The sequence below is a fragment of the Lissotriton helveticus genome, chromosome 4_1 (genome assembly GCF_964261635.1).
Source record: "Lissotriton helveticus chromosome 4_1, aLisHel1.1, whole genome shotgun sequence".
NCBI classification, from domain to species: domain Eukaryota; kingdom Metazoa; phylum Chordata; class Amphibia; order Caudata; family Salamandridae; genus Lissotriton; species Lissotriton helveticus.
In genome coordinates this window covers 1,569,490,419-1,569,504,972 of record NC_136063.1, presented here as the reverse complement: position 1 = coordinate 1,569,504,972, position 14,554 = coordinate 1,569,490,419, and the positions used below count along the sequence as shown (strand labels likewise).

Below are 14,554 nucleotides of genomic sequence, written 5' to 3'. Positions count from 1 at the left end.
CTGTGATGATAAACCAGACGTAGAAACAACATAGTCGCGGCCGTTGCAAGCCGAAAAGTAAGTTCGCAATTGCGAACTTGTCCCAAAATCGGCGCGAACACGCGCCAAGACAAAAAACGGAAAAATCCGCAAATCCGCTAGAGTTCGCGGATCTTCGCGGATTGCGAATCCGTAAATACGCAAGTTCGCGGATTGCCAATCCGCAAAATCCGCCCATGCTTACTGCCAGCCACTGGGCTTCATGCCGCAGTCTAAACAAGGATAAACTCTGTACAAATAGGGCTCACAGGGCGCGATTGCAGGCCGCACCCAAGCCACCTACCTGCAGACCGAAGAAGAGTAGTCAGACAGGTGATCTGTGGGTGAGGAGGAAGTGGAACCCGCCCCGCTTCACCTCGTCTTGCTTCGCTGCTTGTGCTGTCTCTGCCTCCCGCCGTGAATTGGAAAAATGGCACTGTTTTGTCACGCAACGTATGATGTAAGGCATTGCGCGCATGCGGTACAAAGAGTACGAATTTTACCCACCAATCACATGACAACAAGCACTGAAAATGCAATAGGACTCTTATTTTCCAGAGACCTATTGCATTTTAAACGGAAGTGCAGGCATGAAAAAATGCATGAACAGGAGTTGGTGGGTGGGGTGGTTGTGCTCCAAGAAGTTACAGACCGCGGGAGGGAACTGGGAGAGGCAGGTAAAAAAAAACGTTTTTTCAAGTAAAGGGGCTGAAACGAAAATGACGACATGGCCATCAGGAGGTGGGATAAACAAGTCAAAAATCAATCAAAATGCAGAATTTATAATTGAAGCCAATCACAATGATGGCCAGAAAGTGGGCGGAGCTTCCCCAGCTATAGTGTATACTGCATGCCTCACAAAGCATGCAGCGCTTTGCGATGCAACGCTATGCAAGACCTAAAAAACATGCCTGATTATCCTGCTACCTGCCATTTTTCATTTTGGAACGTTTTCAAAAATTCTAGGGAGGTGTGGTAGCAACACTGCTCATCTCCAGTAAATATCTGGAAAATGGCACTGGTCCAACTGGCAGGTCTTGTATTAATGGAGATTTGCAGTGATGTGTAGTGGAATTGCCAAAACATGATATAATATGCTGGCTGCTGGTAATGTTACTACCATACTTGCGATTCATGCCACATCTTACAGGATGTTCTCATTCAGTACGTAAGTGTGCCCCTTGGTGTCACCGCATTTAGTGAAGAGCTCAGACTCAATGATCCATAAGTAGTATCAGTCTCCATATGTCAGAGTATCTGTAACATAAGCTTGTTACTGTCCATTCACACATCCCAGTAACATCTCCACTGTATTTCAATAATGGCCATAATGGTGCCATTGATCTAATGCTGCCTTGAAAGAAGAGCTTTTAGTGCACAGACGGACTGCAGTGTCATGGAACTTCGCCCAGCTCCTACTGCTGGGGAGAAGAACAGCAAGGTTGAGTAATGATCTAAGAAAATTTGACTAGACATTCACTAATGGAAGTGATTAAGAGGTGAGGAGCATCACAATCTCTGTAGCGTTTGCCTGGCGAGAGAAGAAATGGCAGCACTACGGTTGTCACCTGTTATCAGCTGCTGTTCAAGACAATATGGGGCCTAGTCACAAAGGCAATTAGGAGTACGTAAAGTAGTATTTCTGTAGTACTCTTTTCCATACGCTTACTGTAATGAATTGCCCCAAAGCATCCATAATAGGAATATTCATATGCGCCTAGTAAAAGTAGAAAGGACTGTGACCCCCTTTGCAATTTTACTAATAGAAAGTTCCACTTTTTGGGGATGAGTTATAAAGGCATGAAAAAGTAAATAAAAGAGTGCTCCTGCATGGAAGAGTTCATGAAAGATTACTCCTGTGCGGAAGAGTATATGAAGTATTACTCCTTTATGGAAGAGTAAACGAAAGAGTACTTGTGCATGGAGGAGTACATACAAGAGTACTCATGCATGGAAGAGTACATAAAAGAGTACTCCTGCGTGGAAGAGTACATGAAAGAGTACTCCTGTATGGAAGAGTACATGGAAGAGTATTTGTGCATGGAAGAGTACATCCAAGAGTACTCTTGCATGAAAGAGTACATAAAAGAGTACTCTTGCATGAAAGAGTACATAAAAGAGTACTCCTGCATGGAAGAGTACTTGAAAGAGTACTCTGGTATGGAAGAGTACATGAAAGAGTACTTGTGCATGGAAGAGTACATACAAGAGTACTCCTGCATGGAAGAGTACATAAAAGAGTACTCTTGCATGAAAGAGTACATAAAAGAGTACTCTTGCATGAAAGAGTACATAAAAGAGTACTCCTGCATGGAAGAGTACTTGAAAGAGTACTCTGGTATGGAAGAGTACATGAAAGAGTACTTGTGCATGGAAGAGTACATCCAAAAGTACTCATGCATGGAAGAGTACATAAAAGAGTACCCGTACAATAAAGAGTACATAAAAGAGTACTCCTGTGCTATTATTTCCCATACTCAAATTATTTTATGAACCTGCCCCAATGTGTCAACTTTAGGTTGCTTTCTGAAAGAAAGCTCTCTGTTGGCTGACAGTTTGAATATTTAAACATAAAAATAAAATAAAAAACGGGGGCAAAATCATCATCAACTTTATTGCTGTTTGTGTGATTTCAAAAGGGCAATACAGGTTTTGCACCTGTCCATGTTCCAGAAAGATTTTTTGCACCAGTGTAAAAGTAGCAGAATTAAATTGTCAAACCATTTGCAACAAATGTATTACTCATGAATCATTTTAAATATGTGATAGATATATTAAAAATAGCTATTTCATGGTCAATGAATAATTATTTTTAAGAGCAAAATGATTTTACGCTATGTTTAGTGATAGAAATGTGTTTTCATATACTGATTCATAACACACTTCAGCCACTTGTAAGTACTGAAAATGGTGTTACTATTATCCAACTTTAGATTACTAAAATTGTAAAAATGGAAGGTCTTTACAGGCTTCAAACTTTCAACCTACAGATCACGTCTTGCTTTAGTAAGTAGTGTTTAGGTTATTGAGGCATTCCTGCTGGCTATTTGATATGTTTTTACTACTTAAGTAGCAAAAAGCAAAACAAATTGATTTTGCCTCAAACATGGTCTTAATGTTCACAAATGAAAATTGAAGAAACTGTATCTTCTCCACTTGTAGGCAGAACAAAAATAGCCTGAAGTCAATTTGTGATCCATTTGGAGACGTATTTACGAGCCCCCATCCTTGCCGGAGCATCACTTTTTGAGACGCTCTGGCAGTGCAGATTACTAAATCATATCTACGAGGGCCTTCAAATCCCCTATCCTTGTCTTTTCCTCTCTCTATGTGTATTGCTTCTGCAGCACACATAAAAAGAGGAAACGCCTCTTAGGATTGTTTCTGTGCAAGAAAGTGCCCGTTCCTGCACAAAAACAATCCTGCCGACAAAACAGGCACCTTTGCACCATGGTTTAACCCCTTCCGTGCGGTTGTCGGCCAACGGCCGTTGCAAGCACTTCCTTCGTACTGCTGCGCACGTCTGTTGGTCGACGCGGCTCCACCCACTCTGCTAAACTGCCACACAGCGGCGGAATTGCCGCCGCGGTTAAGCGGTTAAGGAGGCCTGCATTGGCGGTAGGCAGCTGAAATGGCGCCAGAGCATGGAGAAAGGACAGGAATGCACTGTATTACATAAACACAGTGCATTCCTGCCTTTTCACGTTGGCGTAGGACAGCACAGCAAGATGACTTGCTGCACTGCCCTACGCCAAGTCCCCGAAAATAAGGGCCTCAAAGTGGTGCAAATACAGTTTGCACCATTTTCCTTTGCACATGTCAATCCACCTTATTAGGTAATGTGCACTCTATAAGTGTAGCCATTTCTCTGTCAGATGCATTGTCCTGCTTCTCTTTTTCTTTCCCTTTTTTCCACTAGTGCAAAATATCAGTAATATATGTCTCCATGCATATGTCAACTGAAAACGTTGAAGTTCTGCAAAGGAAGCAAGGAGGTAATGCTTTACAAGTTGAGAGCAGCAAAACATACTATATTCTAAATTTTCCATTCAGAACAGACGGAGCACAGAAATTCTCTGAAGGCACATGAGGAAATTGCCACAAAGACAAAGGAACATCTTTTTAGGTGAATGCTAGTGCGAGAAAGGTATGTGAGCAATAGCTGCTTGCCATATAACTTCCTTTTATATCTCACCCAATCCTCAGACATAGAAGAACATTCCCCATGAGCAACACCGATTACCCGCAAGAGGCTTTGGTACTGCCAGGCTTTGAGATTTACAAATGCCACCTACCAGTGCTAGCACACTCAGTCAGAATTCCTTTGCAAAACCTCAGTAACTATCTTCACTATACTCTAACCTCCAGATTAAAATAAACAATTATTGTAGCAAAGTTTACAGTAGGAAGTAAGGAGTGACATGTTTTCCAACATCTGTACTGAAACAGAGATACTTGGTTAATAGAGGAAATAAGAGGACATGGAATAAATTACCCCTTCAAATTCACTTCTACAGTTTGACCATATCTCTTTGAAAATCAACAACTTTTTATGTAGTGCTTTCCACTGCTTATGTTTTGTAAGTGGCTGATTTCAGATTACTCAAACTAAGTCATAATTTGAAAATTACACCACCATGTGGTGATTGCATGTTTGCTGAAATGCAAAGCACACATCCGACGCTTGTTGTCACTCTGAATTTGTGAAAGCATAGGAATTTGTACTGGAAGGGATATGTTATACCGATATAAATCTTATAGACAGAAGAAACCTCTGCGCCATGATGCGAGGTTGTGCGTTGCGTAAAGCAACCCTATTAGAGCAACAGGGCATGTGATGACGCAGCAACAGACCATACAAATTATATATTGCGGTGAAATATGTGCTCTCCCTTGCACAATGCATGTTGAGGCTCTGCCTAGCATGAACCATTAGTAAATCTGCCCCAAATTGTTATGCTGAGTAAAATAAAACACATCAGATCCAGCATCTAGTGCCATCTAGTGGTAAAACATTTTAGCTGCCTGAGCAAAAATAAATATGGCAGTCTGTCTATAAAAATGTATAAGTAAATGTTGCGGTATGAGCACAGGGCCCTAGAAAGCCAAGGAGGTTGGGAAAAAATTGCCGAATCCTTCCCTACCCCCAACGCCCCCCACCATTTTTTATTTATCAATTGAGTGCTAAGAGTATTACCTGAAATTCATGCTATGTGTTAAAATGTTCGATAACCAAATTATCTGTCATTTCAACGGTTTAACCGCTTCTGCTACCCTCTCAATGACGAGCTCAATGGCAATCAAAGTGATCTTGGAAAGATGAAAGGCTGAGCAGCCCTTACTGTCATTTTAAGCTGTTATAGTGCCTGCAAAAGAGTATCAACCATCACCATATTTCAGGTGGACGTATGAAAAGTTGTTTCTCCATCCGAAAGTTATAGTCCATATTGAGAAAAAAAGTAAACCATACAAATGCAAACGTGTGTGCAGGTACATATCAGCTATTTATACAGTTCCACATTGTCACTGATAATATTCCTGACATTTTAGTCAATCGAGTATTCAATATGTTGAAATGAGGCGCTGTAGAGTGGTGGAACCGCATGCAGTGGACTTCTAGACTATTACATCTACAAGATTTGCCTAAGGATAAAATAAATCTTAGGTATGAATTATCACTAAAATACCAATATAATGTCAGCCATGATTAAACCACTGTTCAAAGCAAGAGACAATACAATCAAAATAGAATCGGGAAGAAAATCAAAGGAAAAAGGATGTACCCTCGAAAAAAAAAATTGAATGTGGAGAGACTGGAAAAGCAAAGAAAAATTCGAGGTAGTGTAAAGCAATGACAATACTCACCGTTGGTGACAGGAATATACAATGAAAATAAAGGAAAATAAATTATCGTCTGTTCACGTTAATTTATGAATATTTCGTCACATTTGGCCAGCAGTCTTTGCATATGAAAAAAGTTTTAAAGGCATACACGAGGCATTGCCTTTAAAATCATGTCGCAAAATTATTATTCGCCAAAAGTTTGTGGTTGGTTTGCGGCGAATCCTCGTGTGTAAAGACAATAGGCCTCATTTATGAAAAGTGATACATCGCTGCGTGAAAACAGCGATGCGTCACTTTTCATTGGGCCCTCCTTGCGGCACCTATGATGCGTCATATTTACAGTATGACGCATCATGTCGCAAGGAGTTACAGATACGTCAGTATTTCTGACATACCTGTAGGCCCAAAAGTGACGCATTGCTGGAGTTTGTCTCAAAAGTGACGCAACTCCAACAATGTGTCCTTTCTCATGGTGCAAGCCCCATGTGAAATGGCCTGTGTCAGTCTTACGCCTGCTGTGAGGCAGACGGAAGATTTTGATGCATTTGAGTCCTAGAAGTGGCGCAGTGAAATCTGTAAGATTTCACTGCGCCACTTCTAGGACTCAAATGCACAGGCCATTTCACATGGGGCTTGCCCCATGAGAAAGGACACATTGTTGGAGTTGCGTCACTTTTGAGACAAACTCCAGCAATGCGTCACTTTTGGGCCTACAGGTATGTCAGAAATACTGACGTATCTGTAACTCCTTGCGACATGATGCGTCATACTGTAAATATGACGCACGTATGAAAAGTTGTTTCTCCATCCGAAAGTTATAGTCCATATTGAGAAAAAAAGTAAACCATACAAATGCAAACGTGTGTGCAGGTACATACTTGTGCAGATTTCACTGTGTCACTTCCATGACGCTTTCTTGCGTCAAAACGCCCCCCCCCCCTGCATACATTATACCTGGCGTAGGTATAATGTAGTGCAGGGGTTTACAAAGTGACGCATCTACCCAGATGCGTCACTTTGTAAATAATGCGCAACAAGGCGCATTTTTTACGCCACTGGTGCGACACAAAAAGTGACGCACCGGCGTCGTAAAAGTGACGCACGGCCTCATAAATGATATTTTAAGTGTAGGATTTCCTGCGACGGATGAATAGCACAAGGTGAAAAATGCGTCATGCCTGAGAACTGACATGAATTTCTTCTTTGTATCTTTACTTGGCCCTGCTAAGCTCCACCTCATTGCTGTCCCAAAGGAGGACACAGAATGGCTTTCGACCAGGCAGGCATAAGCCTATTATGTTTAAGGAACAGGCCAACATGGACAAGGATGGTTGCTAGACTAGTGAAGGAAGGATTAAGAGTGTGAAGTGGAAACAGAGATTAAATGGTTCCACCGTGGGTCGGATTGGCCGGAGAGGGCATGGGCATTTCCCCGGTGGGGCTAGAAGGGTAGGGGCCGGTTGTCGTATGTGTGAGCAGTGTTTACGCTGCAAACAGGCCACAAGCCACCTACCCTCACAATTGGCCAATTATGAATGGGCCAGATTTAGATATGTGGATTTCTTTCAGCAGGGTGGCGGTCGTGCACGTCCTGGGAGGCGGAGGCAAAATGGAAGGGTGGCAGCGTCAGGCCAGACTTTGAGATGGCATTTCTATTTACCTTGTGCCCTAAGAGGGTTTCGGACAGGGGCCAGTCTGTTCTCTTATCTCAGTTATCATGTGATTTTACCAGCTGGATTTCCAGCCAGTGAAATGGGGCCCAGTGTTTCTGCACCGGATAAAAGTGGGGGAAGACTGGGCCATTTGTAAGTGGGTGAAGTTGTATTCCACCCAGGGATACCACTCCGCCCAACTCGTAATCAGGCCCTATTTGTGGAACAGTAACTGATCACGTTGACTGCCCTCAGCTTAGTCTACTTTGGAAATATCAAGGCGGCAAGTTTTTATGTGGCCGTTCTGTTAATGGGAGACCATTCCTTATCCGGGAGGTTGTGCAGACATGTAATAAGTTGTTTGTTTCTTGTTGGTAAAACGTCAATATCTATCTTTTTCTCAGGCTCACTGATAGGCCTCTGGATTATCTTTTTGCTAAGCCCTTTGCCAATAGCTGAGACTTGATTTGCTTCTTCATAGCCATATATGCCGGCGAATGTTGGCTAGAATTCGCTCAAGGGTTATAGTTTGCCTTACCAGTTTACAGGCATGATTGGTCCTCAGTGTCTTGTATGTATGGTATTTTTACAGTGCAAGCCTAGCTAGTAAGTAATGGAGCACTTTACTTTACTGGGAGTTGGGAGACAGTATACACATTTCTGTGTATCAAGTGTACATTTCACACATATAGACATGGGGGATTAAGTGGTTTGCCCTGGTTCACACAATGTTAAGTAAAGTGCTGAGGTCAGGATTCAAATCTGGATTCCCAGGTTTCAAACCAGGCAGCTCTAGCCACTGAGAAACATCTCCTTGAGCAAAATATCTCTTTAATTCATGCCATGTTTTAGAAAAAGGGCCACACTTCTTGTTACTAGGCGATCATATCAATTTGTACAGAGGCTAACCATTTCTCTGGTTTATTGTCAAACCTGATTGTTTAAATTTCCAGGTCTTGACGGTGGAGCCATATATGGAGTAATACTGCATGCGCTGAGTTGCTGCAGTGGCACTTTTGAACTACAACGCATATATCTGCTTTCTACATTTCATTATTTTAATTGGTGTTGTATAGGCATCAAGCTTTTCAAAGGGTGCCACCATGAGACACCTCCTGTCACCGGGATCAGTCAATCTAACATTTCATGCATTACACTTCCCAGTTAAATGCCAACACGCACAACTGATGCACATATTCACTTGTTCAAAAGTATACCAAAGCGTTCATCTGAATTGTTATAATTAAAACTGAATGTATTAGTTATTATTACTTGAATTCATCTTTCATTGACTTTTCAACCTTTTTATTTACTTTCAATATTCAACTTATAACTACCCCGTTATCATGTCCGACCTTGAATCTGTATATTATATTTTATCCATTTCTTATTGCCTTTCAAATACTCTAGGGTTGTTCTTCAGTATCGTTTCAATATTATAATTCCTTCAAAATCTCTGAAAAACAGAATATACATTTTTGTAAAATGTCACCATTGAATCACAAGACATATTGCAACACCTCTGTACTGCCCACTACCTTCATCATCGATCTGCAGACAACGCACCAACTTCCGGCTCCGAATCACCGACTGTGCTATGACCCACATTCTCCTTCTCACAATCCATATCCATTTTCCTGATCATATGCAACCGACATCACTGCCAATTACCATTTGCCCCTCAAAACCAAACCATCCTTAGCTCCGTTCAGATCACTTCTAATCCTCAATATTCAAAATGGATCATTTAACTATTTCACTTGTTGTCTACTTTATTGGTTCCAGGAGCATAGCTACCATTGGTGTGGCAGGTGCAGTGCACCGGAGCGCGTAGAGCCCTGAGGGGACATTGAACCTTGCACATTTCTGTATTCCACTATCCCAACAGCAGTCAAACGGTCTGTTAACCTTGCTTGCACCAGGGGCTGAGGCATCCTAGCTACGATACTGATTCTTTCCACTTTGTAACATAGTTCACTTAGCTTGCAGTTACGGACCAAAGCACATGAGCTTGCCGTTTCTGTTGCAGTCGGCTGCATACCACTCACTCACCCATCTGGCAAAAGAAGCTTTCTTACAAAGCACCGTGACTGGTGTAGACAGGGCTGACTTTAGCGCTGGTGGCACCCTGTGCGACAATCTATGTTGGTGCCTCGCACTCCCAACCTCCTCCTCCACAAATATCTGCACTACCAGTCTCCGCCAGTGCCCCTCATCTCCCCATAGACCCTCTCTCAAATAAATGTCATTTTTTCATAGCGCTACTCATACCAATGTAGGGTGTCAGAACACATTATGACACGCACACATTATGCAGAGCTAATTAATCATTGGTGTGTAAATCAGTCCATAGGAATTGTTACATAAAACAAGAAGGATTGCAGGGTGAAGGATTCTCATGTCACTGATACTAGTAGGCAGTATATCTTAAGAGTGTTTGGTCTAGAAAACAACAAACTCAAGATTTAAAATGTACCACAGTGGTTGGCTTTACTAATAAGAATGTATTTCTACCCAAATGAACCCTACTTTTAGCAATAATAGGATAATGAAAGACTGGAAAAAACATAATGTTCCCACCGATACTATGCAGTTTGCATGGTATCAATACTTGATACAGCCTCCGGGGATTGGGCAGAATAATGTATATTTAAGCTTGAACTCTCCCCCAAAGTATGCTGAAAGGCCTTTTAGTATATCGTTGTCCAGGACCTAAAGGAAAGTTTAGTCAATACTTACTGGAAGATATTGCGCCCCATGTGCTAGCAGCACAACAGTTCCTCATGTTGGGAGACTTCAACTACAATGGAGAAGAAGGGGGTAGCCCAGGGCAAGGGGGTAGCCCAGGGCTCATGCCTCAGCCACTCACTTTTTAACATTAATATTGTTCCCCTTGCCAAAATTGTCAGAGCCTTTGGCTTTGATAATATACTATACACGGACGATACTCAGCTACTTATCTCCCTGGACAAAAATCTGGTCAAATTGAAAGAATCTTTTTCTGCTGGGATGAAGGCAATTGCTACCTGGATGATTGAAAACTGTCTCCAGTTAAATGCAGCAAAAACAGATGTTATGCTGTTTGGGAAGGTCCAACAGCCCTGGAAGCCTGATTAGTGGCCCCCAGTACTTGGTATGGCTCTTTTACCTACACAAGTAGTTAAAAACTTGGTAGTCTTAATGGATCAATGGCTTACCATAAAAGAACAGGTTTTGTCCATTGTTGGCTCATGCTTCCACATGATGCATTTGCTGAGAAGAGCCTTTCCTTTATTATCACTCACAGCAAGGAAAACTTTGGTCCAGGCTTGGTCATCAGCCATCTGGATTATTGTAATCCGCTCTTGGCCTCTGCAAAGGAAACACTGCTATCTAAACTTTAGGAGGTACAGAACATTCAGTACGTCTCATTTGCATTCACCCTTCTGGAGCCGCTTCTTCCCCTCTTTTGCATCCAATACGCTGGCTACTGGTGAGAAACAAAATTATCTTTAAGGTCTGCTGTTAAACTCACAAAGCTCTATTTGGGAAAGGGCCTCCCTATCAATCTTCAAAGTTTACTTGCTATTCCCCCTCAAGATTTTTAAGATCTTGCCACAAAGCTCTACTCACTTTTCCTAGGGTCAGAATGTCCTAGTCAGCTGGCAGGCAGTGTGTGTTCTTTCCGAACTACGTTTTATTGGAATAAGCTGCCTCTCCAAATGCGAATTTGCAAGGATCATTTCCAATTCAGGAAATTGCTTAAGACTAGCCTAATCTAAATTTGTTACTTTCTGGCTATTGCCTTGGTATTTGCACCAAGATACCACTCCTGGGGTGATTCATGAGCGTAATAAATAAAAAAAATAACAAAACTGATGAAAATGTTGTCCTTTCAATAACATAGATTGTACTCTAGTTACTAGTATTTGTGTATGTTTTCAGAACGTAATAGAAGATGTTAAGTGATAAATTTACATGGTCTACAAATTTTCCTATGTTTATAAAATAATAATCTGTGTGATTGAGTAATGAAAACTAATTTAATCTAGATGACATTATGCATATATTTGAAGAGTGTTATTTTAAGCTCCATATGTTGCATATGTGAAATTGTGCACCAAATGAAAAAGGAGAAAAGAGTTCTGCATGTTTATATTAAAATCAAATGTTCTGAAACTTTTAGAGAATAATCTTCGTACATGTACTAGTATGAATGACCAGAAATTATAATAAAAATATATGTTTTGAAATAATTTTACACGTTGGTACTTTTGAAATGCAGTAGTATGTTGTAGTTACACATACTATTTACAACAAAACTAACCTGCTTTATGAATGCAAATAAGTTGAAAGAAAAATATAAGGTCCCAAAGGTTATAAATGAAATGTATATTTCCAATATTTTACATTCTGTATTTCATGAACCGAATACAATTTAGGCCTGCATTTTCCTTAATTTCCTTGATTCTGTTCTCATGGAAAGGCTTCGTAGACTTGCAATGTGAAAAGAAACTGGTCTCATAGGGAGAGTGCTTATTCGCATACAAGTAATGCTTGGAACAATTTTGTTACTTTGGGAACATCTGCCATGAGAAACTGTCCTCTTGAACTCACTCATGTGCTTTCACAAAAGGACTATTCTTTCAAAGTTATACTCACTGGATGGTTCGACAACTTACGTGATGATCAGCACCTTTTTGCTATAATATGTGTCTTCTTTATGCTGTATGATAATCACCCTATACGACCTGCCCAAAGAATTGCGTGGTGTGACCAGGTGAGGTGACCCAAGAGGTGTCACTCCAGAACTTGAGGATATTATACATTAATGTGACGGAAAAAGAAGAAGAATATTCCTTGGACTTACTCTTCACCTTTTGGGCAGAGCTTTTTTAAACTTCCTTGCAGAATCCATTGGCTTTCCTTTCAACAGACGCATATGCTATGTGCGCTATTCTCGGACATCTCTCCCTCTCATGTGAGAGTACGCTTGAGCTGTCATGGTTCATGTCCCTTCCTGAACTTTCCCAGAGCTTTGGTAATTAATGGCAAACTCAAATTTTCATTTGACTACCTTGTACTCTTAGATCTGAAATGCCTGATATGGATGGAGTTACTCCTTTAACAATTATGATAACATTTAACTTTAACTAAATCTTGTTTTTGTCGCTCCATGATTTGTCTCCAATAATTGATTGTGCATTCCAATCGGATTATCGATGGTTGGAGGGAATTCTAATCGAAACGGATATCTTGGTGGAAGCTGCTGGTTCATCTCTGGCATCAAACGGCATTAGTCTCTTTGAAGAGAAAGAGGAAATGCAGTTAGCCCCATTTCTATGTGAACACGGTGGGTTAAAACAGAACCAGGTCTATTTAGCCGAACCTCTAGGTGTAAAACAGAGATCAGGGGTTGGGAGGAGCTGGTGGGAATATGATGGTTCACAAGAAAGAATAGTTACTGTAACCTTCCCCTATGATAGAGTCTTGGGTTTAAGAAACAGAAACAAGCCCCCTCGTTGGTCGTTTGATGAGTTAAAGAGGGGAAGTGATTACAGAACTATGGGGCATATTTCACAGAGAAGATAGAGTTATTCCTTTAAAAGCACCCAAGACGGTTATCTCCCGCCGTGGAGTGATGGAGGGGCACATGAGATTAATTGTTAGGAGACTGGTCATCCTCAACCAGTGTGTGCCGTGGTGTGGAACATTCATGGATTTAAAACATTTACAGAAATGGGAAATCATAGAGAGATTCTGATGAATTATTCCATTCTGTTCCTCCAGGAAATGTGGATGTTGGCGTGCCCTGTAGGGGAGGGGTTTGTTGCCATAGCTTAAAATGGCAAGGCCTCGTTAAGAGGTAGTGCAGCAGTGGTTTGCTTACATTGGTTTTAAGGAAGGTAACAAAGCTCCAGACCACCTGCAAACGAGTTCTTGCGTGTCTAATTGACCTGTACACTAATACAGAGGGGTTTAAGCAAATGATATGTTTAAATGTGTACGTACCACCAACTCATCCTTTGCTTGAATGTGACCATCTGAATTGGGTTAATGATGTAAATAAATTGTTTGGTAACTTCCCAGAGGTTTTATGGGGGGACGGGGGGGGGGGGGTGGTATCCACTTTTAAAGAGTTTGAAGAAGTAATACAAAACAGTGTTTAGCTTTAAATATTCCCAAATGCTTTTTTTCTGTAACCCCTGGAGAAGGAGAGGCGAAGGTCATACACAGTTTAGTTGAACTGAATTTAATTAATGTAAATGGTATGTGCAATGACGATATTCCAGCTAGGTAAGTAAACATTTGAACATGGTAATAGTACATTTCTTATTGATTATGTGATGGTTCTAGCTCACCAGTTTCATTGGGAATAACATTTTAGAGTCCTCGATGTGGTGTCTAGTGATCACTTCGCTCTCAGTCTGAAGTTCAAAGAAGCTTTCTTATTACGTATATCACCTCTGATAGCTTCTCTGTTTTAATGTGTCAATGGACCACTACTTTATTAAAGTTTCCTTGGTTACCTTAGACCCTTTTAAATCCCCTCTTGACCACTCTCTATCACCCTTTCAATTGCATTCATCATATGACTTTATGATCAGAAGATCTCTGTCAAAGAGACCCCAGTGAGGGGCCCGTCAAGTATTGTAGCACCGTCCCCACGAGGAGCCCCGAATGCTTCAGCATGACACCCTACCAGATGTGTTAGGGCACTTCAATCTGATCATTCGGATACCCGACGATTCCACTGGTCAGACCTGTTTTCATCTATTAGGGCCTGTCCCCCTTACTTGAGGAACTGCCCCTCTGTGTTTATTATACTATGACTTTGGAGGAGTATGGGTGCAGGACTCTGTAAATATTGCTTCTTGTCCCTTCTCTGATTATTTGTCAAAGAATCTGTTATACACAGTATTCGTTGGTTTACAGAGAAGGGATAACATTAAAGCGTATGTCAGTTTTCTACATTGATCACTAACACACAAAAACAGATGGAAAGTGAGTTATTGATTCCTTTGATTAAAACATATTCTATCACATGAATCACAACACTC

General features: G+C 41.2%; 1 protein-coding gene across 1 annotated transcript in view; it reads left to right on the top strand.

Annotated features, from left to right (window-relative positions):
• HECW1 (HECT, C2 and WW domain containing E3 ubiquitin protein ligase 1) overlaps positions 1-14,554 on the top strand; it is a 624,284-nt gene that overhangs the window by 361,365 nt on the left and 248,365 nt on the right. The window lies entirely within an intron of this gene.